The sequence below is a fragment of the Nycticebus coucang genome, chromosome 21 (assembly GCF_027406575.1).
Source record: "Nycticebus coucang isolate mNycCou1 chromosome 21, mNycCou1.pri, whole genome shotgun sequence".
In the NCBI taxonomy this organism is placed as follows: Eukaryota; Metazoa; Chordata; class Mammalia; order Primates; family Lorisidae; genus Nycticebus; species Nycticebus coucang.
The window spans coordinates 58,998,768-59,022,514 of NC_069800.1; the positions used below are offsets into that span (position 1 = coordinate 58,998,768).

The 23,747-nt window shown below is 44.5% G+C and overlaps 1 protein-coding gene across 4 annotated transcripts in view; it reads right to left on the reverse strand.

Moving 5' to 3' along the window:
• The window catches only part of ZNF217 (zinc finger protein 217), a 43,351-nt gene that overhangs the window by 16,977 nt on the left and 2,627 nt on the right, over window positions 1-23,747 (reverse strand). The window contains exon 1 of one of the 4 annotated variants that reach the window (XM_053574376.1): window positions 10,712-11,427. The exons of 1 other annotated variant lie outside the window; for it this stretch is intronic. The gene's annotated coding sequence lies outside the window, so the exon portion shown is untranslated. Of the gene's footprint in view, window positions 1-9,147; window positions 9,240-10,358; window positions 10,443-10,711; window positions 11,428-23,747 lie in introns of those variants that run through there. 2 more of the 4 variants (XM_053574377.1, XM_053574378.1) reach the window with 2 other exon arrangements.

Genomic DNA, 23,747 nt, shown 5'->3' on the forward strand with positions numbered 1-23,747 from the left:
CTCAGAATTCAAGGGGTCCTTGAGATACTACAGTTTGCTGGATATTCTAAACCTCAACCCACCACCCAAATCTCAGTTTGCTTCCAACAACTTCCAGTCTTCAGTAAGCTCTAAGCAGGACTTCCTAACCCAAACAACAAATAAGGAAACAGATACAAAAAGAACACACACATTTAAGTCAAAACCCTCACAGAGCTGAACCAAAATGGCCTCATCTGTCATCAGAAAATGAATCCTCTCTTCTCTTTTTTTTAACCCACTGTTGGTCAGGTGGAAAACAGATTATTTTATTTAGCTCTGCTGGCTCTAATTTAGAAGCTTCATTTCAAAGAATTAATCTCTAAAGCCAATACCCTCTACCTGTATGGCTAGCATAAAAATTGTTTTTAAAGAGCCCCAACTACTTTAAAACTTACATCAGTTAATTCTACCCAGGAAAACAAAGACATTCAAAACTACTCCCACCCTGGGCAATATTAAAAAACAACAAAAACACTTTACTTTCCTTCTTCTCTCCACTTCCTCAAAGAGCCAGGGCCTGCAGGCTCCGAGGAGGAGGGCCTCTCTTCCCCTCCTTCCTACACTCCTCTTTATCCTTAGTTTTGAATAAATTAGATCTCTAGTAGTCAGCTTTTCTAACTAAGACTACAGATCAAAGATTAGGGTAGAGAAAGAACTTACTGAAGTGTTTTACCCTAATTTCTCCGTCAAGGGAGGATAAGCTGGCCCTCACCAGCTGGTTACCAGCTTGGTGTAACAGAACAGAACCCTCGGGGACCTGAGTTCCAGTCTGGCAAAGTCACAACCTTAAAGATGTACCCACCACACGCCTCTCATCTTTCTACATCTAGGATGGATACCACTGGTTAAACTAGAGGACAGCCCCGAAGGTTTCCAGATTCTATGGTTGTTCCAGCACTCCTATGTGTAAAAGAAAAATAAAAAGACAAAATTCTATGGTTGTGGGGATAGATTCACACACTCAAAAAAATATTCAATGACTCTGCTAATCAGAATATTAAATGATACTCGGATATGGGACTGCCAAATTCGGTTTCTATGTAGTCATTTGCTCACTCACCAAGTATTTACTGAATGCCACTGTCCCAATATTTTAATATGAATAGCACATATTCTAGAAAAGCAGGTATTAAACTCTGGCACTATTTTCACTGGTCAACAGTTAAATGAGAAACAGAAACCAATGAGCTCTACATAAGAACACATAGGCTCGTTTTGATTTGAATAAAGTTTGTCATTTATTTGAGATCCTTCCTTTTAGGTGCTAAAATATGCTTTTGTAAAAAAAAAATGACATCATGGTTTACAGCAAATAGTGGTTTGGGGTTTTTTTAATGTCCTTATTTGGCAAAGGAAATCAAAGTTAGTCCCCACGTCAGGCCTCAACATTATTTTGTTAGGAATTTGACTGATCTGTGAAATTTTACATTTTTTCAGAACCCTACTTTTCTTTTTTTTTGTTTTTTTTTTTGTTTTTTTTTTTTTTTTTGTAGAGACAGAGTCTCACTTTATGGCCCTCAGTAGAGTGCTGTGGCATCACACAGCTCACAGCAACCTCCAACTCCTGGGCTTAAGCGATTCTCTTGCCTCCCGAGCAGCTGGGACTACAGGCGACCACCACAACGCCCGGCTATTTTTTGGTTGTAGTTCAGCCAGGGCCGGGTTTGAACCCGCCACCCTCGGTATATGGGGCCGGCGCCTTACCAACTGAGCCACAGGAGCCACCCAGAACCCTACTTTTCTACAGACATCCTTTCCCCACAAAAGACCCAACCTTAAGACTCAATCCCTTGATCAGGCCTATGAGGTGGGTATATCCCTATTATTTCCCAACCAGCATTACTTGGTTACTAGAAATACTTAGGAATGTAGTTTGGAACTTCCAATTTTTTTTTTTTTTTGGACACAGAGTCTCACTTTGTTGCCCTCAGTAGAGTGCTACGGAGTCATAGCTCACAGCAACCTCAAACTCTTGGGCTCAAGTGATTCCCTCGCCTCAGCCTCCCCCCCCACCCAGTAGCTGGGACTACAGGTGCCTGCCACAACACCTAGCTATTTTTTTAGAGATGAGGTCCTGCTCTGGCTCAGGCTGGTCTTGAACCCATGAGCTCAGGCACTCCACTCTCATCAGCTTCCCAAGTGCTAGGATTGCAGGCGTGAGCCATCACACCCAGCTAGTTCGATTCCAATTTTTATCTGCGAATTTCCAAATGTCTAAGTTAAGGAAGTCACCATCATCCTGTAACACAAGATCTTCTGAAATTATTTCACTGAAGTAAAGGATGATAAAGAAGGCATAGTGGGAAATGATTCCAGAAGGATGAGCCAGGTTTGCCAGGGAAGAACAGCTTGGGAGGCCTGGAGACTAGAAGGGTGCCTGGGCCAACAGGTCTTCTTGTGTGGTCAGACACGGGAAGCCCATGCATGGAAACAGAGGCACTTCTTCCAGGGAAGCTTCTGGGGCAGATTCTGATAGTCATTCATGTGCCCAGCTGTCCTGAGTCCCAAGTCCCAGACTTCTTGGTCTCACAGTAATCCTGACTGCTCACCTCCAAGTTACCTTCCCTGACTACTGCCCAGTGTGCCCTGCCCATGGCATCCCATCACAGCTCAGTGATGATTTCCGCCAACAACTTCCGCCAACATCTAAAACGACCCAAGTCTGTCTGCTTGCCACTGAATTTCTCGACCACCTCTTTTAGATCTAAAGAACAGAGACCCTGTTGCCTAGTTCACTGCTGTCCCCAGGGCCCTGGCACAGGGTTAGGCCTTCAACAAACACCTGGTGAATGAAATGTCACGTAATTGGTACAAAGAATCAGTAGGCACATGTTTGGCCACAGTCACAGCAGCAAGTGATCAGATGTTAAGATTAACTTCAGTGTACCTCAAAATGCCTTACTGACTCCACGGCTGCCAACTAATTACCATCCTGCATCTTCAAGAGTATAACAACATTTTTAAAAAAGAATCCTATTTAATCATATCACTAAGTTGACCAGCACAAGCCAAAACCATATCACTTAGATTTGAATTTTATACCCGCTCTCCTTTGTATGACCCACGAAACACTGGGCATGCTAGGGACATCTTTGATGGCAAATGCTCCTAGCTCTGGACTTAGAAACTGTAACATATGTAGATAAAAAAAACACTTCCTTAAACTAATACAATGAATAATACTTTAAACCAGGTTTACATAACTTAAAACCAACTTGCTAAACAAAAAAGTAGTTGTAATAAGAAAGACTTAATAGAAATTCTAATCACTGTCAAACAAGGAATCAGCTGAAGCAGCTTCCTAGAACCCCCACAGCCTCCTGGGACAGCACTTGAAGCCAGCAGGGATGGCCCTTCGATGAAGGAACTGTCTTTCTCCACAAAGCCAGGAAGGGGGAAAGGAAGATATTATAACCTAACAATGTAGTCTAATACTTTTAATTTGAAAAAAAAAAGGGGGGGGAGCATTCTGCACACATTAATTATGGAAAGGTACTTCACAAAAATGTTTACTCAAGTAAATGACAGACCTTTTACCCCAAGGCACCTAGGTCAAGAAATCATTCAATAGAACCCTATATTGAGAGATACTAATTTATATTGTGATTATTTAAGTAGGTACTTTTTAAAATCCAGCAGGAACCATATGCTGTGAGCGCCTGAAATACGTGAAGTCTGATGTGCCTTAGGTCACACTGGCTAGACACTGATTGTGACTGGAGCTACTCTGAACTCTACAACTACTTGCAGGTCTTGAAATTAGCCAGTATTTACACTTTACATAGTGCTTTTTAAAAAGCACCGTAATTTGTCCTTTGACTACAACAAATCAGGGGCAATAGCTGACAATCGCTGCAACTGGAAATATTTTTCTCTACATACAGGCGCACTCAAACCACCAGCCTCTAGAGACAGCGCGGTCTCTGGTCTCTGTTTCAGCTGGGCAGGATACCTTACATTCGATTTGGTATATTTTACATATCACAGTATGGAGCAATGAGAGAGTCAAAGTCCTCAAAAACTGTCAGAAACACAGAAAAATTCTATCTATACAGAAGTAATTTGCCACATTTCTACAAATGTTTTTCTCAAGTTACCAAAATGTCCAACCAAGTAAATATTAAACATCCAACTTAAACTGCTGCTCTCTAGCCAAAGTGCTTCCTTAAAAGCACAAAATCATCCCCCAGATCTGGTTAAGAAGCTGCAAGTTTCTCTATTAGCTTTCCCTCTATATTTTATACATACTTTATATATTTTACACTATCTTTTCTAAGTCTATTCACTAGATTGATGAAAACTCTGCATAGAAACCTACAATAACAATAAGAAGCTATAGGTTTGTTTTTAAATCCTTTAAATCCTTCAACACTATTTCAAGGAAATCACTAAGCTCATATCCATGAGCTAAATGGTCAACCCACTTTCCTAATTCAGCTGTGGACAGATGATAAAAAGTTAAGCAAAAAAAAACTTCAATCAGAATAGTCAAAGTTTCTATTCAAAAGTTCCTATTCAATGTTACAACTTAACCTCCTCACAGGCAAAAGACTGTTCAAAGGCAAAGTTTGGTAAGATACTGTAGGAAATAATCTCATTTTCTTGAAATTGTTATCTGCCCTAAATAGGATTAGAGACCAAAGTACTATAAAATATAATCACATTAGCACATTTGAGTATTATAATTAGAAACTGCCAGATTTACCCCAAATAGGTAAAGATCAGTTAAAGAATTTTAACGAAAATTTAAATTATCACATATTCGTTTTAGTTTCAATATTAACTTACATTGTGATCTGCAAACTGGCTTTTTAAAACTCTATCTTGTTGTGGAAAAATTATAAAGGAAGTAATTTTTTTATTTTAATTAAGATGAAACATTGCTATGTCAGTTTCTGCTATTACTACTACTATTACTACTACTTAACCAGTAGAACATGAAATATTCTTAAAAGATTTGAACCTAACTCCACCAAAAGATTTCAGCAAATTAAAAAATAAACTGTTCTATCTTTACCTGTACTCTCAACTCTCTACAAAGAAAACATGTATTTGTGTGCACACACAAGTATTCACATACAAATAACTGTGTCTATATGTATACATACTAGTATGCATGTACAAATAACTATGACATTATACTACAACACCATGCTAAACACTACATTATTTTTTCCAGTAGATCAAATAATAGCTTTCTGAATTAGATTCAGTTTAACTAACTTCAGTTAAATACAATCTTAGGCAATACCTTTAAAAGCCTAAGATCCTTCTTTAGCAACATTGAAATAGTCCCCTCCCTAACATTTGTTGAATAAACACTAAAGTTGTAAGTCTGGCTCTCTCAAGGCACCTGTTTGCTTTCCAAAACAAAGGGGAAAGTCTCCTTTCAATTAATAATACAATCACTGTTCAGCAAATTTATGTTGAACTGAAAATAAACTTATTACAAAAGAAAGGAAAACAATTGCTGGTATAACTGAATTATTTAAATTATCCTGATTTGATACAGGTAGGAAGAGTGAAAACATGTATTCCACCTAATGCTGACTCAAGAACATATCTGTAGCCTGCATTTCCAGTCCATTTAACTACATTTTAAATTCAAAAGGTTTCCAAACACAACTAGGAACTGATGAAACACCAATACAAAAACACTCCACAAAGCCATTAAAAAAAAAAAAAACAGCATCTGACTCTAGTAAGTCAAAAACAACTTTGGGAAAGCCTAAGAACAAAGGCTACGAAATTAAACTAATTCTCTCATACAACTTACTTGGCTGTCTTTTCAGGTTTAGTAATTTTATTTCTCAACTTTATCATAAAATTACCAAACTGGCCCCAAATTTCCAGTAACTCAGTTATGCTGATACCCTGGGCAGGAAGTAATGGGGATGTTTAGCACAGTCAACAAATGCTCACATGTAAAGAATCCCAATGTTAAATATAACATGTACTTTGCAGCAGCAGCTGCCTAATGGGGGCTTCCCCCCTATTTATTTGGAAGACAGATGTGGACAAGAAGAATTGAATTTGCTGGTCACGAGCTACAGATTTTTGGAAAGAATGGTCCCTGTTCTTCCACTTCCTTAAAGTCAGATTTCTATCTGCCCTCTCGTCTAAATTCAGAAACCTTTGCCCCACATACCTTTGCAAATTTGTCTAACTATATTACTGGTTGGAGAAAAATAATACAGATCACCTTCCTCAAAAAAAAAAAAAAATTGCACATTGTACCCCTGGATTGCACAAATGTACACAACTATGATTTAACAATAAAATAAATAAATATTTTTAAAAATTAGCATTTCAGGTAAGTTTTTATAGCGCCCTCAAACTGAGGCCATTAAGTTACATTCAATAATCAGGCTTCCCTCCCCCCAATTTAAGAAATGTCCTGTGTAGTCTTTGTGTAATACCTTCTTTCTTCCACCCGCATTTAAACTAGTTAACACCCCTCCCCCCCCAAAATCTGGAGATGAGGTGTGGGGATCAGATCGCCTCCATTGTTACCAGTTTCATTTACATGCAGTAACTAAACCCTTCACTGTTTAGAATATTTAATAAGATTGAGATTCCTTTAATTCTATTTCAGTAGCTGTTCTGTAAATACCTTCCAGGTTTTTATTTAATACCCCAGTCATTTGAAAACTATTCTATATACTCCAATTATAGTAATTTTAAACCTCATTACCTTAACTTTATTCTGTTGGAATACTCATCACTTTATACGACTGTCTCATGTTTTCATTCCTACTTTATAATTCTCAAACTTGAAAACATAATAGCCATTGCTCATTCTTTAGCTTCACCTTTCCCATTCATTTATTAAACACTGCTACTGGATTAAACTGAAACAGGAAATTAGGAAGGAACCATTTCAGACAAATCGTACCCACAACCTCAAAATCCATAGAAATAAAGCCTCATCTAAAACACAAAAATCATTTACTTTCACAAGAAAGCCAGCTAGAAGTAGATCCTTTTTTGAAGTAGTACCTCTTAGGCACTCAAGAATAATTAAAACTACTCAAAAGTTCTTATCAACCAATATCATGTTTGTAGCAACTGTGAGAAAAGAAAGCAGTTTTAATAGAGTGGGAAAACAGCGCATCTTTGGGGACCCCTGAGGCTCTAATCAAGCCTTCCAGAATTAAAGAGTGCTCCAGGGTTGGGAAATGGCAACCCTGCTGTGGCAAAAACATACCATTTCATAATAAATGTTGTTAAAAGAGAAAAAAGTGATTAGCATTTATCTTCCATGGGAAGACAGAGAGACTTAGTCACTGCCAGGCCATTATATTCCTTAATTATTTCATCAGTTTATAAGTGACTTGATGATTAAGTCTTATTTTCAGATTTCCTCTAAAACAAGTCCACTGGAAGGGGATTAGAGGTTCCTATTCCTCCCTCAGGAGTCCCAGCCAAAAATGGAGGATCACAAAGAAAATGCTAATCTACCCCCACCTTAGAAGTAAAGGCAAAGTCAAAACCTTCACTCCTCCCCTTCCTCCTGTACTACCTGGAAAAAAAAAAAAAAAAAAAATGAGCTGCTATCCAAACAGATTCTTCAGGGTAAAGGGGGAAATTTTTTCTACACATTTTTTCTAAGCAGTGTATTAGTTCCTTTTCTTAAGTAAGAAGTGAAAGGGAATAAGACCCCAACACGATTGCTAAACTTCGATCTCACAAGTTATTAAAAAACAGCAAAGGTCAAACTGCCAAGTGTTAAGAGGTGTTATGAAGACAAAAGAACCAAAAGTGGGACACTATAAAGAAAAAAAATGTGTCCTTCGCCAGTAAGCCACGGTCTTGTCCTTTATATTTCCTCCTCCTGTATGCAAATAAATACAATCCTGAAGGACCAGACTTCCTCATCACACCAAATAATTAAAATGCCAAACAACCAGGGTATTGGCCCTGTTCTAACAATTTAAATTATAATTCTGCCTGGTAAATATTGACAACTGAATTTTTAAATAAGACACTGCCTCTTCAATTTAATACTTATATAACTGATTAAAGATGGCAGCAATTTGGGGGAAGGAAGTGACTTCGACTAAAACATCAGGATTTAAAAAACTAAAAAACCCAAAACACAACTACAGTCTCCAGAACACGGAACAAAACAGTATCTAAGATAAACATGACTTCTCAGAAGGAAAAAAGTTATCTACCATTAAGGACACACCTTAAAAGTTCTCAGCACACATTAACTAAGCAAGCACAAACTGGTGGCTCGACTGTTATATTTTTCAGACAAAAAGCAATGAGGCTATTACTCTCCACTTGTTACTATAGACACATAAGGGCTTTTTAGAAACTCCAGATCTATTACTCATTCTCAAAGTATCATAAAACTTAGCATTTTAAGTCTTACTGGATATCAATCAAGGCAGTCCATCCATTTCAGGGGGGGAAAGTACAGTAAAATAAGAACATTTTAAATGTGCTTCCTGACACATACAAAAGAGAAGGTAAAAGGCCTCCTAAGACCCCTACCTAGTCGCCAGGCCTGGTCCGCAGCTGTTGCTACCTCGCCTTTTCTTTTGTTGAGCTTAATCTCATGTCAAGTCATTCAACCAACTCAAAAGTGATGAAGACATAATTGAATCAACCTGAACTAAATCAAACCTAGGCTGCTTGAAACATACAGCTTAATGGTTCCAAACGATCTAGAAAACTAGGAAACCAGCTACACTGCGGTACACACGGGGGTCAATAATACACAACCCCAAACTGGCCGATGGACCGGTGCAACCGCCAGCTATTTAACACATGTTTAGGAATGTTCAAAGCTTCAAGCCCTATAGGCTGATTCAGAAAGATAAATTGAGACTTAAGGAATTTGAAAGTGGAACAACACACTAAAGCCTGAAGTCTTGAAATGACTGTCCTTTCCCGGGGTAAAGAAAAGAAAAAAGAGAAAAAAAAATTGCCTCCGCTTCCAGTGTGGACAAGATACTGGGGTCCCAGAAGTGGCCACTGGTGGCTTTTTCTCGCTCCCCCAACTTAACCTCATGGAAAACTCCCCGCCTGCTCTCCCCACCCCCACCCCACCCGCCCAAGAATTCGTCTTCTAAGTCTTCCGAGGCCCTACCCTAATCCTAAAATATGGGTTCAAACCTGGGCCCTAAACGTCCTTCCAGATCCCGGGGACCCAAATACCGGCTGCGCAACCTCGCGGACCAGCTCCAGCCCCTCCGCGCAGGACCGCCCAGGCAGCCCCAAATCCAGCCTCTGGGCCCCCAGCAGCGCCCTCCCCTCCCCTCCCCATCCTGTCCCACTCGCATTTGGGGGCCAAATCAAGAGTGAAGAGGGCTCTACATGTGAAACTGAGCAGTTTCACCCCTCGCCGCCTCCTGGCAGAAACTTCCTTTTAAAAAAAAGAGAGAGAAAGAAAAACACACTTTGGGGCTAACATTTCATTCCCTCCTGCCCTCTAGAGTTCCTAGTTCTGTTTCCAGCTGGCTTTGGGTCTCCCACTAGAATTGAAAGTTGTAAAGATAATTCTTTTAAGAGTTTACAAGGCATTAAAAAAGGTGGGTTTTTTTTTTTTAATCTTTAAAGGACAGGAAAAAAAACACCTTATCACAACACATCCAAGGAAACGCAGCCCTGTACACCCCCTGCTTAGGGATGGGCAGGAGATCCGGGACTCCCAGGGACGGATTTTCAGGGAGGCTGGGAGGGTCACTGGGGCATACCTCGGGGTCCGCGGCAAGGCCCGGCCCCTCCCGTGGCCCCTGCAGACTCACCCTCTTCCCTGCCCGTGTGGACGGTCCCGGCCATTGTTTGTGGGGGATGCCAGTTCGGACGCATTGTTTTGGCTTTTTCCAACTTGCTCCGGCCCCTCCCGGGGCACCGCAGGGGACCCCCGTACCGGTCCCCTCCCCTCCGGCCGCCCCCCAAGGCCAAGTCGGCAAACTGGGAGACCTGCTCCGCAGAGCTACCCAACTTTTCGGAGCTGGCGCCCATCCGCCCCCGCAGCCCCCGGCTTCCTCCGGCCGGCCCCTGGCTGCTGACCGAGAAAAACGGGGACCCCGCGTCCCCAGGCTATTCTGAATACTTCCAATAGTGAGTGTGACGGTAAAACACTGTACACGCCGGGGGTCGCCAACACCTTCTCGCTGGCGGAATAGCTCAGAAGCCGGGTGGGGAGGGGGCGCCCTAGAGGAAAGGAATAGAAAGAGCAGAAACCGGGTGATGCGAGGATCCTCCGGGGCGGGGTACAAGGTAACAAGGGCCGGGAGACTCGAGGACCGGCTCGGGGAGACTCCGGAGGGGCCGGGTGGGCGCCCGGGGCTCGGCGCGGGCGGGGGGCGCGCCCCCTTTACCTGCGGCTCCGGCTCCTCGGCCATTTCCTCGCTCGGCGGCGGCCGGGACTGAACTGACACCACACGAGCGAGCCGAGGTTTGAATGAGGGAGCGGGCGAGGAGGGGAGGGGGCGGGGAAGGCAGGAGGGAGGGCAGGCGACGGGGAGTTTTCTCTCGGCCTTTTGTGCGGACACCTCTTGGATTCCGCGCCCGCACCCGGCCCCCCAAAAAGAGACTGGGGGCCCCGGGTTGAGGGGCAAAGCCATCCCTCAGGACGCCTTGGAGACTCGCGCTTGAAGACCGCCCCCCCAAAAAAAGAGTCCCCCCACGCCCCCTCCCACCCCCGCCCGGAGGATTTGGGGGCTGGGCTCACCTCGGGCGCAGGGCTAAGGTGAGCGGGGCGGGGGTGCGCACGGGGGGCAAAGGCGCGGGCGCCCCCTACTCGTCCGCGCGGGGACAGTGCAGGCGCGGGGGGTCCCTAGAGCCGCCGTGGCGAGTCGCTAGAGCCGCCGTGGCGCGGCGCGTCCGGCTCAAGGGGACTGTTGGGGCAGAAAGTGTTCAGGGAGCAGCTGTTGCGCCCTCCCTCGGCCCGGCCGCTCTGAGACGCCCCGCCTCCTGCCTTCACCGGCCGCCCGGCTCCGCCCGCGGCCCCGCCCCGGACGCCACGTGACCCGCGCAGGCGCTCCTCTGCCCCGCCCACCGCCGCGGACTCCGCCTTCGAAACGCGAGCGAGCGGACGGGTGCGCGCCCTCCCAGTTCTCCCCCCCAGCGGTTCCCGCGCACGCGCGCGCTTTGCCACCGCCCCCCGCCCTCCCCACAGCTCTGCTCGGCGCCTCCCGCCATCCGGCTTAACGTGGCGGGCTCGCGCCCGGGCGGTTCCAGTGACAGGTACTCGGGGAGGGGGCCACGTGGGTAGTGCGCAGGCGCAAACCCAAGCCTCTTCCTAGCCTAGCTGCCTCACACTACCTCCCCCACCACCCAAGCAAGGTGTGCCCGGGCCAGGGGAGGGGCCCGTAGCCCGAACTCCTGGGTCATCCAGAGTTACAAGCAAAAACCTTTACACTGGTCTGGGTAGATTAGAGGGGAGCTGTGTACAAAAAACATGTTTTCTTCGAGTATAAGGAAGATCGATAAAATGATTAAATTTTCTTTGGTATCTAAATAAAGCTTTCCCCCTAATTGTGTTGTTTTTTGTTTTTTTCTGAAAGAGCTGGGCTTGTGTTAATATACCTTGAGATTTCTAAATTTAGCCTAGGTTCCAAGAATCAACTTGGTTTTGACAGAAATCCTTTTGGATGAAACCGGGATTAAAGATTAGGGGACAAAAAAAAAAAAAAAGCCTCCCTACGCCCAACTCATATAAAGCATTTCCCAACTGTTTTTTATTTTTCCCCTTGCTTGAAAGGAAGAAAGAAAGACAGGAAAAGGTTCCGATTCCAAAAGCCTGTGATATTCCCGTTTTAAGTAAGCTCCAAGGAGGAACCGTAGATACAGCAATCACATCCACTAATATTTCTGCCCCAAAATGCAAACGAATGCAAAAATGAACTGGATCTATGCAAGTGATTACACAAAATAGCCAAGCATTTTAATGGCCTTCAGTGAATCCAAAATAGAAAACCTTAAAAAAAACAGTCAAGAAAGGCGTTTAAAATACATATTTCCCAAATCCAAAGAAGGGGTGGGGAGGAAGCACCACAAAAACAATCCGGAGCTGGTGAGCAACGCGATCCTTAATAAATAGTAAAAGGAATTTGAGTAGACAGCTTAGCAAAAGGGAAGAATTTGCCAAGTGTAATGTTTTGCTGTCATTTTATATATGACTACTAACCCCACATATGGTCTGGTTAGTCTTTTTTAAAAAGGAAGTGAATCAATTACTTACTCACACTTAATTAATTAGCAGTGCCAGAAGCGCCATCCCTATTTTTTTCTCTCAAGTATGCTGATATTGATCACTTTAAGTTCCAGGGTTCCTTTTCTCACAAAAAATGGATACCTTTCTTTAAAATATTCTCTAAAGTCTTATAGTTACAGTCTAAAACACAGTCCAAAAACAAAACTCCTCATTAACTTTATCAAAACAAATGACTGTGAGCCTTGCTACACAACAAAGAAAAGTATGGAACAAACGGAACCAGGTTGAGCCTTAACATACGGGTAGCCTCATTCTACACATTAATAGATAACCTTTGAACTCTGAAATCTTGAATGCTGCAAACACAATAGCATAGATAGTTAAAAATGTTAGTGTCAAAATTGAGCAAGAAGAAAAAGTCCAAACTTTTCAGGAGGAATAGAGAAACCATCAAATATTTTGACACATAATCGTTTCACTAAGAACAATGAGCCTCCTGGCTCTCAGACCTTGTTGCTACTGAATTATTTTCCCTATGCCTCACAAAGCCACCAGTTTGTTAGCGTTATGGCATCATATGATTGGTTACTGTTTCTCCTCCCCCCTCAAAGAAAAATAACCTTATTATGTTGTAGCTTTTAAAATGGAAAGATAATTGTATTCGCTGATCTAGCCGGTAGGAGTTTTGTATGTGATCCTTATGTTTGAGCAAAGAATTACAAAGAACCTGGTTCCTGGAGACGTGCCAACAAAACTGGGAAATCATTGCAAAATTCTGCCAGTGACTGAATGCTGGGTTGCAAATTCATACTGTTTTCAAAGGGACACAGAACGATCTGAATGGCCGTGAGAGCTTCTGTGAGACACATTCTTCCCTTAGTGGGGATTCACACTTAAGGTTTATTTGGAAAGCATGTGCAGTTCAAATAATGAAAAACGGAAACTCTCAAAGTAACAGGAGTAAGGCTAGGAAAGGTTGATTTGGTAATAAAAGCCCCAAAAAACTCATTATCATACGAAGTGAAAACTGAAAAGCTAACGTAGGTCTTCACCGCTTAGCTCCACCCACGCGTAATCCTGCTTCGCCATCACTCCCAGGCTAGACTATCTCTAAAGGAGTCAGGTGCTACCAGACGCCGGCAACAAAAACAAAGAATGGAACCAGAAGAAAAGTCCCTTAAAATGTGAGCTGGGGGGCAGCGTCTGTGGCTCAAAGGGGTAGCACCGGTCCCATATGCCAGAGGTGGCGGGTTCAAACCCAGCCCTGGCCAAAAATTAAAAAAAAAAAAAAAAAATGTGAGCTGGAGCTCTGCACATGTTGCAGAATGGTAGAAAAAGCCCCATTTCACTTCTTTTTCATGCGACAAACATCAGCTACACCTCATTTTTCACAATTATCCAAACAGACAGGGCCTCTTAAGACATATTTCCCAACATGCATTAATAAAAATCACACCCTTATCTCTTATTTAATCCAAGTGATATTAGGCCTCTTCATTTAGCTAACTTCTGATTTCCCATCCAGATTCTGCCCTTTACAGCAATCTCAGATCTCATAACTTCATAACAAAAAATTCCTTCTGATTTGCTATTATTTCACATTCACTGGAATCATCTTTTTTGAGACTTAGCCTTAATTAGAATGTGGTATGATCTTGTTTCTCAAGTATTTCTTTTACTGTGGAACTATTATAGAAAAACAGTTTGGAAACTGTGTGTAAATCCCAGGAGCTGAAGTGGAGCCAACACAGATACTTGATGTAAAAGAATTCAGTGTTCAGAGCAGGAAAACCTGAAAAACTGCAGTGCGGAACTAGCAGGAAAAGAAAATGAAAAAAGTTAGGCAAACCTACCAGCATTTGCAAGCTGCAAAGGACGCTGGAGAAGGAAACAGGGGGCGCCTTTTATCAAGACTGAATAGACCAAATTAAGTAGGGATAACAAACAACTCACCAACACCACACCACTCTATGAAGCTTCTTGATCCCACACAAATCATTCCTCCATAAATAATCACAATAATATGTTTAAAAATATATAAAAGAAATTACCTCTCAGAAGTGAAGGCAGAGTCTGCCACCTGGAAACACTCTGTTTCTCTCTAGTAAGAGAGCTCTTAGTAAGAGCTTGCCAGTCCACCTAGCTCAGAACAATACTGGGAGAGATGGGATTGCTGGTTTTTACAGGCAAACAAAAAAAGGGAGGGGCCAAGAATAAGACTCAATTTAAATAAAGGATTAGATTCAATCTCATCTTGATTGCCTTAACCAATCTCGATGATGACGTGTGACTTCATTTTGAACTGCCTTTGTCTCCTTGCTAAGTTTGATACATACCCTCCCCCTTTGCCAAACACAATTCATATCCCCTTGAATATTTTGAATAGTTTTCCAAAATTGATGTGACTCATAATATTAGTGTAAACTTCCTTAAAGATCACAAGAGTAACCTAACAGTGGAAGCACCTTTTTTAGACCTTTCTGCATGCATCAGATGTTCCAAATGAGGAGCTTTGGGATGAGCAAAGGTTGAGGAAAGATAACTGGCCTGTATTGAAATCCAATCAGCAACATCTCAACAAAATGGAAGCATCTTCTAGCCACCCACTGACTCAAACCAAAACCGCAAAGTCAAATTATATTTCCCCATCCCCCACTCCACACACCTTAAACCCATCAGCAAACCCTTTAATCTCTACCTTACTATGTCTCTGCTTTACCCATTTATCTTCATGTCTAACACAAGCCTCCTCCCAAGGCCTTGCCACCACTCTCTCCTCCAAAGACAGTAGTACATGTCTTTAGATCCGTGCAGGTGTCTCCAGGCTTCCTCCTGTCTGGGTTTGCCTTAAACACCTTCTCTCCCCATAACCCAAGAGATCTTTTATAGCGGATATCAGATTATTGCACTGCCCTGTTTAATGGCTTCCTATTGCCTTGTGGCAGAAAAGAACAAACTCCACGGCCAGCCTCCAGTCTCGGCAAGCCCCTCACCTAGCACTCTAACCTTCTTCGCCATGCAAGCCTTCAGCCCCAAATTCCCTCACCCTAGCACCCTCTCCCATTCTCTTCAGGAAATCAGCTCCCGCTCCTTCTGAGAGTGGTTTAAACCCCCACGTTCTTAGCCAGGCATTGTGGCGGGTGCCTGTAGTCCCAGCTACTAGGGAGGCTGAGGCAAGAGAATCGCTTAAGCCCAGGAGTTGGAGGTTGCTGTGAGCTGTGTGAGGCCACGGCACTCTACCGAGGGCCATATAGTGAGACTCTGTCTCTACAAAAAAAAAAAATAAATAAACCCCCACGTTCTCAGGTGAAAAGAAGGAAGGGAGGGGTTCTGACGAGTCATCTTAGAAAATCTTCCCTTCAATCACTTGGGCTCAAATACTTCAATTCTACCTCCTGAGAAATGCACAATCCTAGAATATTATCGAATCTCGTTTGGTTTGCAGTTTCCTTATTTTGTGGACAAGGGTGATGAAGATGACATGTGTAACATAACCGTTTATATTACTTATATAAACAATAAACAGTCACCTATCTACAGGACTCTGAAAAATGAATGAGACACAATGCGAAGCTTGTAAGCCCCAAGTTTGGGAGAGCCTGGCTCTGTTCTAGGCCCGGGAGATAGAGCAGAAGTCTTGCCCCCCTTAGGGCTTACTTTTTAAAAGGAAACAGACAACACACCTACAATTCTGTCAACAGCCTACACTGAGTAACTGGAGAGGAGAAGATGCCTCCTGTTTTAGACTGGGGCTCCCTGAGGAGTAAAGACCCCCCCCAGGAAGTCAGGTGGCATTGCTAAGATGGGGAGTTTTCCATTCAGACGTGGCAAAAGATGAGAAGGCCCAAAAAGGAAGGGAGCCAGGCTTGGGTAAAGAAGCGGAAAAGGGGCTAGGCTCATACCTGAAATCCTAACACTCTCAGAGGCTGAGACAGGCGGATTGCTTGAGCTCAGGAGCTGGAGACTAGCCTGAGCAAGAATGAGACCCCGTCTCTAAAAATAACATTGCATTGGGCGGCGCCTGTGGCTCAAGGAGTAGGGCGCTGGTCCCATATGCCGGAGGTGGCGGGTCCAAACCCAGCCCGGCCAAAAATAAAAATAATAATAATAATAATAACATTGCATTGTGGTGGGCGCCTGTAGTCCCAGCTACTCAGGAGGCTGAGGCAACAGGGAGGATCTCTTGAGCCCGAGAGTTTGAGGTTGCTGTGAGCTCTGACATCATGGCACTCTACTGAGGGCAACAAAGTGAGACTCTGTCTCAGAAATAAATACATAAATAAAAATAAAAAGAGAAGAACTATCCGAGTGCCATGGCAGGTGCCTGTAGTCCCAGACATTCAGGAGGCTGAAGGAGGATTGTTCAAGCCCAAGAGTTTGAGGTTGCTGTGAGCTATGATGTCACCCACTCTACCTGGCGTGACAGAGTGAGACTCTGTCTCAGAAAAAGAAAAAAAAAGAAAGAAAAGAAAAGAAGTAAAAAAGGTTTCCAAGCGCCTGTGGCTCAAGGAGTAGGGCGCAGGTCCCATATGCCGGAGGTGGCGGGTTCAAACCCAGCCCCGGCCAAAAACCACAAAAAAAAAAGAAAATGAAACCCTTTGGGCAGCACCTGTGGCTCAAAGGGGTAGGGCGCTGGTCCCATATGCCAGAGGTGGCGGGTTCAAACCCAGCCCTGGCCAAAAAAAAAAAAAAAAAAAGAAGTAAAAAAGGCTTCCTGTGTGTCTGGGAACCATAGAATGAAGACAAGGTTAGGAGAGAGGAGCAGAGCATCAAGGCAGGCCCATGTGAAGACTGGGGCTTGACTCAGTTGTGGGAGGGTGTCAGATGGTCACTTCTCCACCCTCGTTTTATTGGCCACGTGGGCAGCACTTGATGGAGCCCCCTGGATCTGGCTCACCTTGCTCTCCTGACTTTCCCCCATCACTGCCACTCCCGCTCAGTCCCTTTTGCAGGTTCTTTCTGTTCAATGACTTCCTATTGCCTTGTGGGGGAAAACAACGGACTCGGTGTGCTGGCCTGCCTCACCAGCCCTTGACCTCCACACGCTGAAGCGCCCCAGAGCTCAAAGCTGGTGCCTCTTTCTCATTCAAGTGATTTCATCCAATCCAATGGCTCAAAATACCATCTACGTGTTGAAGGCTGCTAAATGTACATGCTTCCCACCCAGAACTCTCCCCTCAACGCCCAAAACTTATTTCCAGCTATTGACTGCGTCAAACACGAGGTCCCCATTTATAGAGCTGCCCTTCTGTTCCATTAGCAGAAATGCAAACAGGTCTGTGAGCAGCCACATTGATCTTTGCAGAAGTCAAGTCTGATTAGGTCAAGGCCCTGCCTAAAACCCCTGATGGATCTCAGAGTCAAAACAAAATTCCCAAGAACGTGGCCGGCAGGATCTGGAGGGCTCTGCTAAGACTCTGGATTTTATTCTAAGAGCCCCAGGAAACCACTGAAAGGAAATGGAAGTAAAAGTGAAGGAACCATTCAACTTCAAGTAAGTGTTCTTCCTCAAGAGATACTATCTCCCAAATCCTGCTTTAACAAAGAGGACGTAAGGACAAGCGCTAAGGAGTCCTTTTACTTCAAGCTGACATTTTCCTCTTGCTGTGCCAAGGGTGTGAATCAGAGCTGCCGTTGGTACGCACTGGATGAGCCCTACTCTTACCAATCTTCACCCCTTTAGTCATTACCACCTTTCCTGTAAAAAGGGAAAACTGGGGCTCAGGAGAGTTAAGGAACCTGCCTGAGGTCCCACAGCTAACAATCTACTTCCCTACTTTCCATTCCACTAAAGCCAATGAACCATCTGAACCCAAGGTCAACCCCCATCTCCGTCACCACCACCTAAATTTCCTCAGTTCTAAAAACCTACACTGATGCCTAGTTCTCGACACCCGATTTCCTGGATGTTCGCCAATCAGCCAAGTGTGGCTCTGGGGCAAGGTTGAAACATCCTCACCCACCCTCCTCCCCTCCCCCCATTCCAGAACAGCAATAAAGTGTTTCATTCGGTTGCCCAGGGCTAGTTTCCTCCCATCCGCCACTCCCTTGTATTCTAAGTGTAGGTGTGCACTCATCCCTCTTCGCGGGACTGCGCTAGGGAAGAAAGGTCGGGCAGGTTTATGTCCTCACAGCAATTAGCAGAGTGCTTTTTGCAAAGACCTGGGAAACAATAACTGTTGGTAAAGTTAAAATATCCTAGACTGGGAATCAACCTTCCTTCCATTCTTTATTTTATTTCAATCGCTTTCCTTTTTATTCCTACCATCCCTGTTTCTTGTTTCCTTTTTTTTTTTGAGACAATCTCACTATGTGTGTTACCTGAGTAGAGTGCTGTACCGTCAAAGCTCACAGCAACCTCCAACTCTTGGACTTAATGACTTGTGTAATAACCTCATCACTGCTTCTCCTATATCTACCTTCTTCCTAGTCTAGAATACTTTTTCCTAAATTTCACTAATAACTATCTGCTACTGCCTTGGGGGGAAGATCTCTAATTTCACTAGTCCCAGCTCCCTCTCTTAAGGTGCAAAAGCACACCATGGCCCCAACCAACCTGTCAGCCTGATTCATTCAGTAACTATTCACTGACCACCCCTCTCTGCCAAGCACTTGAGTAGCTAGCCATTAAAGAGGGAGGCACACTTAGCTGGGTGTTGTGGCAGGCACCTGTAGTCCTAGCTACTTGGGAGGCTGAGGCAAGAGAATCGCTCAAGCCCAAGAGTTGGAGGTTGCTGTGAGCTATGTGATGCCACGGCACTCTACCTAGGGCCATAAAGTGAAACTCTGTCTCTACAAAAAAAAAAAAAAAAGGGACACACAAAACAGATTCCTGCCCTCATAGAGCTTATATTTTAACAGGAAAAATAGGTATTAAACACAAGGTATGAAAACACAAATAAATAGGGTGGCGCCTGTGGCTCAGTCGGTAAGGCGCCGGCCCCATATACCGAGGGTGACAGGTTCAAACCCGGCCCCGGCCCCGGCCAAACTGCAACCAAAAAATAGCCAGGCGTTGTGGCAGGCGCCTGTACTCTAAGCTGCTCGGGAGGCTGAGGCAAAAGAATCGCTTAAGCCCAGGAGTTGGAGGTTGCTGTGAGCTGTGTGAGGCCACGGCACTCTACCGAGGGCCATAAAGTGAGACTCTGTCTCTACAAAAAAAAAAAAAAAAAATAGCCGGGCGTTGTGGCGGGCACCTGTAGTCCCAGCTACTCGGGAGGCTGAGGCAAGAGAATCGCTTAAGCCCAGGAGTTGGAGGTTACTGTGAGCTGTGTGAGGCCACGGCACTCTACTGAGGGCCATAAAGCGAGACTCCGTCTCTACAAAAAATAAATAAATAAATAGATAAGCGTATAGTTACATATCTACCCTAGAAAAAGATCACTCATGCACAAAGTGTAAACAAGGATGCTCACTGCAGCACTGTTTGTAACAGTGAAAAATTAGAAACCTAAACATTCGTCAAAACAGAAAGCATCACATAAACTATGCTATGTGTAAGTTTTAGAAGATAGACACAACATAGAAAAAAATGTAGTAGAGCCCTCTGTACTCAAGTGGATGGATCACCAAGCTGGGGAAAAAAAAAGCCTCGGCGCCTGTAGCACAGGGGTTACAGTGCCAGCCACATTCAACAAGGCTGGCAGGTTCGACCCTGGCCCAGCCCAGCTAAACAACAATGACAACTGCAACGACAAAAAAAATAGTCAGGCTTTGTGGCAGGCGCCTGTAGTCCCAGCTACTTGGGAGACTGAGGCAAGAGAATCACTTAAGCCCAAGAGTTTGAGGTTGCTATGAGCTGTGATTCCACATAGTGAAACTATGTCTCCGCATTTTGGGAGGCTCAGGAGGGTGGATTGCTTGAGCTCAGAAGTTCAAGACTAGCCTGAGCAAGAGTGAGATCCCATCTCTAAAAATAAAAAAAACTGTGGTAGTAGTCCCACCACCTCCCAGCTACTCAGGAGGCTGAGACAAGAGGATCACTTGAGCCCAAGAGCTTGAGGTTACTGTGAGCTATGATGCCATAGCACTCTAGCCAGGGCAACAGTGAGGTTCTGTCTCAAAAAAGAGAGAGAGAGAAAAGGAAAAAAAGCAAGCTGCACAAAGGTATGCCATTTTTGTTTAAACACACACAATAACATACAGTATTTTCTTTTTCTTTTTTTTTTTTTTTTTGTAGAGACAAAGTATCACTATACTGCCCTCGGGTAGAATGCCATGATGTCAAAAGGTTCACAGCAACCTCTAAATCTTGGGCTTACACGATTCTCTTGCCTCACCTCCCAAGCAGCTGGGACTACAGGCGTTGCAGTTTGGCCGGGGCTGGGTTTGAACCTGCCACCCTCGGCATATGGGGCCGGCACCCTACTCACGAGTCACAGGCGCCGCCCAACATACAGTATTTTCTAAAGGAACTATATGTGCATGACATATATATGCCCACACACACACAGATCCTAAGAAATATCTATGCAAATGATATTTGGGAAGTTGGGAAGGTGCACAGCAAGTCATCAATTCTCATATGTAAGCAAGGAACCAGAACAGTTTGGTGGCTAAAGGTTCTGATCTTTTTATATGTCAAACATATTTATAGTTTACCTACATAAACATTAGTAACCAATTAATATATACTTATCTGAAATAAGCCAGACACAGAAAGACAAATACTGCAGGGAATGCAGAAAAGTTGAACTCACCAAAGTAGAGAGTTAGAATGGTGATTAGCAATTTTGGGAGAGAAGACAGTAGGGACGCATTGGTCAAAAGGTACAAAGTCTCAGGAGAAACAAGTTCTGGAGATCTATTATATAGCTCAGTGATTGTAGTTAATAATAATGTACTGTTGAGGGCGGCGCCTGTGGCTCAGTGAGTAGGGCGCCGGCCCCATATACCGAGGGTGGCGGGTTCAAACCCAGCCCCGGCCAAACTGCAACAAAAAAATAGCCGGGCGTTGTGGCGGGCGCCTGTAGTCCCAGCTGCTCGGGAGGCTGAGGCAAGAGAATCGCGTAAGCCCAAGAGTTAGAGGTTGCTGTGAGCTGTGACGCCACGGCACTCTACCCGAGGGCGGTACAGTGAGACTCTGTCTCTACAAAAAAAAAATAATAATGTATTGTTGGTCGGGCACGGTGGCTCATGCCTATAGCCCTAGCACTCTGGAAGGCCCAGGCGGGTAGATTGCCTGAGATCACAGGTTCAAGACCAGCCTGAGCCAGAGAGAGATCCTGTCTCTAAAAATAGCCGGGTGCCGGTAGTCCCAGCTACTTGGGAGGCTGAAGCCAGAGAATCGCTTAAGCCCAAGAGATTGAGGTTGCTGTGAGCTGTGACGCCACAGCACTCTACCAAGGGTGACATAGTGAGACTCTGTCTCAAGAAAAAAAAAAGTAAAAAATAAATAAATTAATAAAAGAGGGCGGCACCTGTGGCTCAAGGAATAGGGCGCTGGCCCCATATACCCGGGGTGGTAGGTTTAAGCCCAGCCCCAGCCAAAACTGAAAAAAAAAAAAAGTATTGTTAACACAATGATCATTTGTATGTCCAAGGAAAGAAAAAAGAAAGAAAAAAAAAAAGAGAGGGCAGCGCCTGTGGCTCAAGGAGTAGGGCGCCAGTCCCATATGCTGGAGGTGGTGGGTTCAAACCCAGCCCCGGCCAAAAACCAAAAAAAAAAAAAAAAAAAAGAAAAGAAAAAGAAATAATAATGTATTGCACGTGTGAAAATTGCTACCAGTGATTTTAAATGTTCTTACCAGAAGAAAATAAGCACATGAAGTGATGGATATGCTGATTAGTTTAACAATGAATCATTTCACAGTGTGCACATACATTAAAGCATCACATTGCACACCCTAAATATATACAATTATTATTTGTCAACTAAAACTATTTACTTATTTATTTTTAATTTTTTAGAGACAGAGTCTCACTTTGTTGCCCTTGGTAGAGTGCTGTGGCGTCACAGTTCACAGCAACCTCCAACTCCTGGGCTTAGGCCATTCCCTTGTCTCAGCCACAACGCCCAGCTATTTTTTGTTTGCAGTTTGGCCGGGGCCGGGTTTGAACCCGCCACCCTTGGTATATGGGGCCAGTGCCCTGCTCACTGAGCCACAAGCGCCATCCAATTTATTTATTTTGTTTTGTTTGTCTTTTGAGACAGAGTCTCACTCTGTCACCCTCAGTAGAGTGCTATGGTGTTACAGCTCACAGCAACCTCAAACTCTTGGGCTCAAGCAATTCTCTTACCTCAGCCTCCCCAGTAGCTGGGACTACAGCCACCCGCCACAACACCCAGCTATTTTTAAAGATGGGGGGGTCTCACTCTGGCTCAGTTTGGTCAGTCAATCCACCCGCCTTGGCTTCCTGGAATGCTAGGATTACAGGCGTGAGCCAATGCCCCTGGCCTTAACGAAAACAATTTTAAAAACCCAGTATGCTAATTACTCTGGAAACGGAGAGTCAATTTTTTAGTATTTCCATAGACTACTTCTTTTTCTTTTTTTGAGATAGAGTCTCACTATGTCGCCCTCGGTAGAGTGCCATGGTGTCACTGCTCACAGCAATTTCAAACTCTTGGGTTTAAGTGATTCTCTTGCCTCAGCCTCTCAAGTAGCTGGGACTACAGGCACCACCACAATGCCCAGCTATTTTTTGGTTGCAGTTGTCATTGTTGTTTAGCAGGCCCAGGCCGGGCTCCAACCTGCCAGCCTCAGTGTTATGTGGCGGGCGCCCTACCCATTGAGCTACGGGCACTGTCCATAGACTACTTCTTTTTTTTTTTCTCTTTGCAGTTTTTGCTCAGGGCTGGGATTGAACCCACCACCTCCGGCATATGGGCCGGTGCCCTACTCCTTTGAGCCACAGGTGCCTCCCCATGGACTACTTCTTGATCAAATTTCATCAACGATTCTCTTCTTACCTCCTTGTTCAGTTCCGCCTGCCTGCCCCAGCCTTGCTTCCAATCTCCACACACGTAAGTGTCAGATACATGTAAAAATCAATCTGCAGCCACCCTACCCACCCTCAAGGCCCACTGCGAGTGCCACCTGCTTCAGTCACACTCTCCTTTGTTCAGTGTCCCCTTTATGACACTTACTGGATTATGCCTACCTGGCCCTGGATACCAGTGTGAGCATCTCAGCACCCGAATAGACTGCAGGCTTCTCGAAGGTAAAGCCAGTTTCCTCCATGTTGGGGGACAGTGGCAGACATGCAGCGAAGCATTTCAGTATTTAATAGTTCTATTTAATTAAATAACTATGCTCCCTGGCCAGGGGCGGTGGCTCACGCCTGTCATCTTAGCACTCTGAGAGGCCGAGGCCGGTGGATCACCTGAGCTCAGGAGTTCAAAACGAGCCTGAGCAAGTGCAAGACCTCATCTCTATAAAAAATGGAAAAATTAGGGCGGCACCTGTGGCTCAGTGAGTAGGGCGCCCCCCCATATGCCAAGGGTGGCGGGTTCAAACCCGGCCCCGGCCAAACTGCAACAAAAAAATAGCCGGGCGTTGTGGCAGGCGCCTGTAGTCCCAGCTGCTCGGGAGGCTGAAGCAAGAGAATA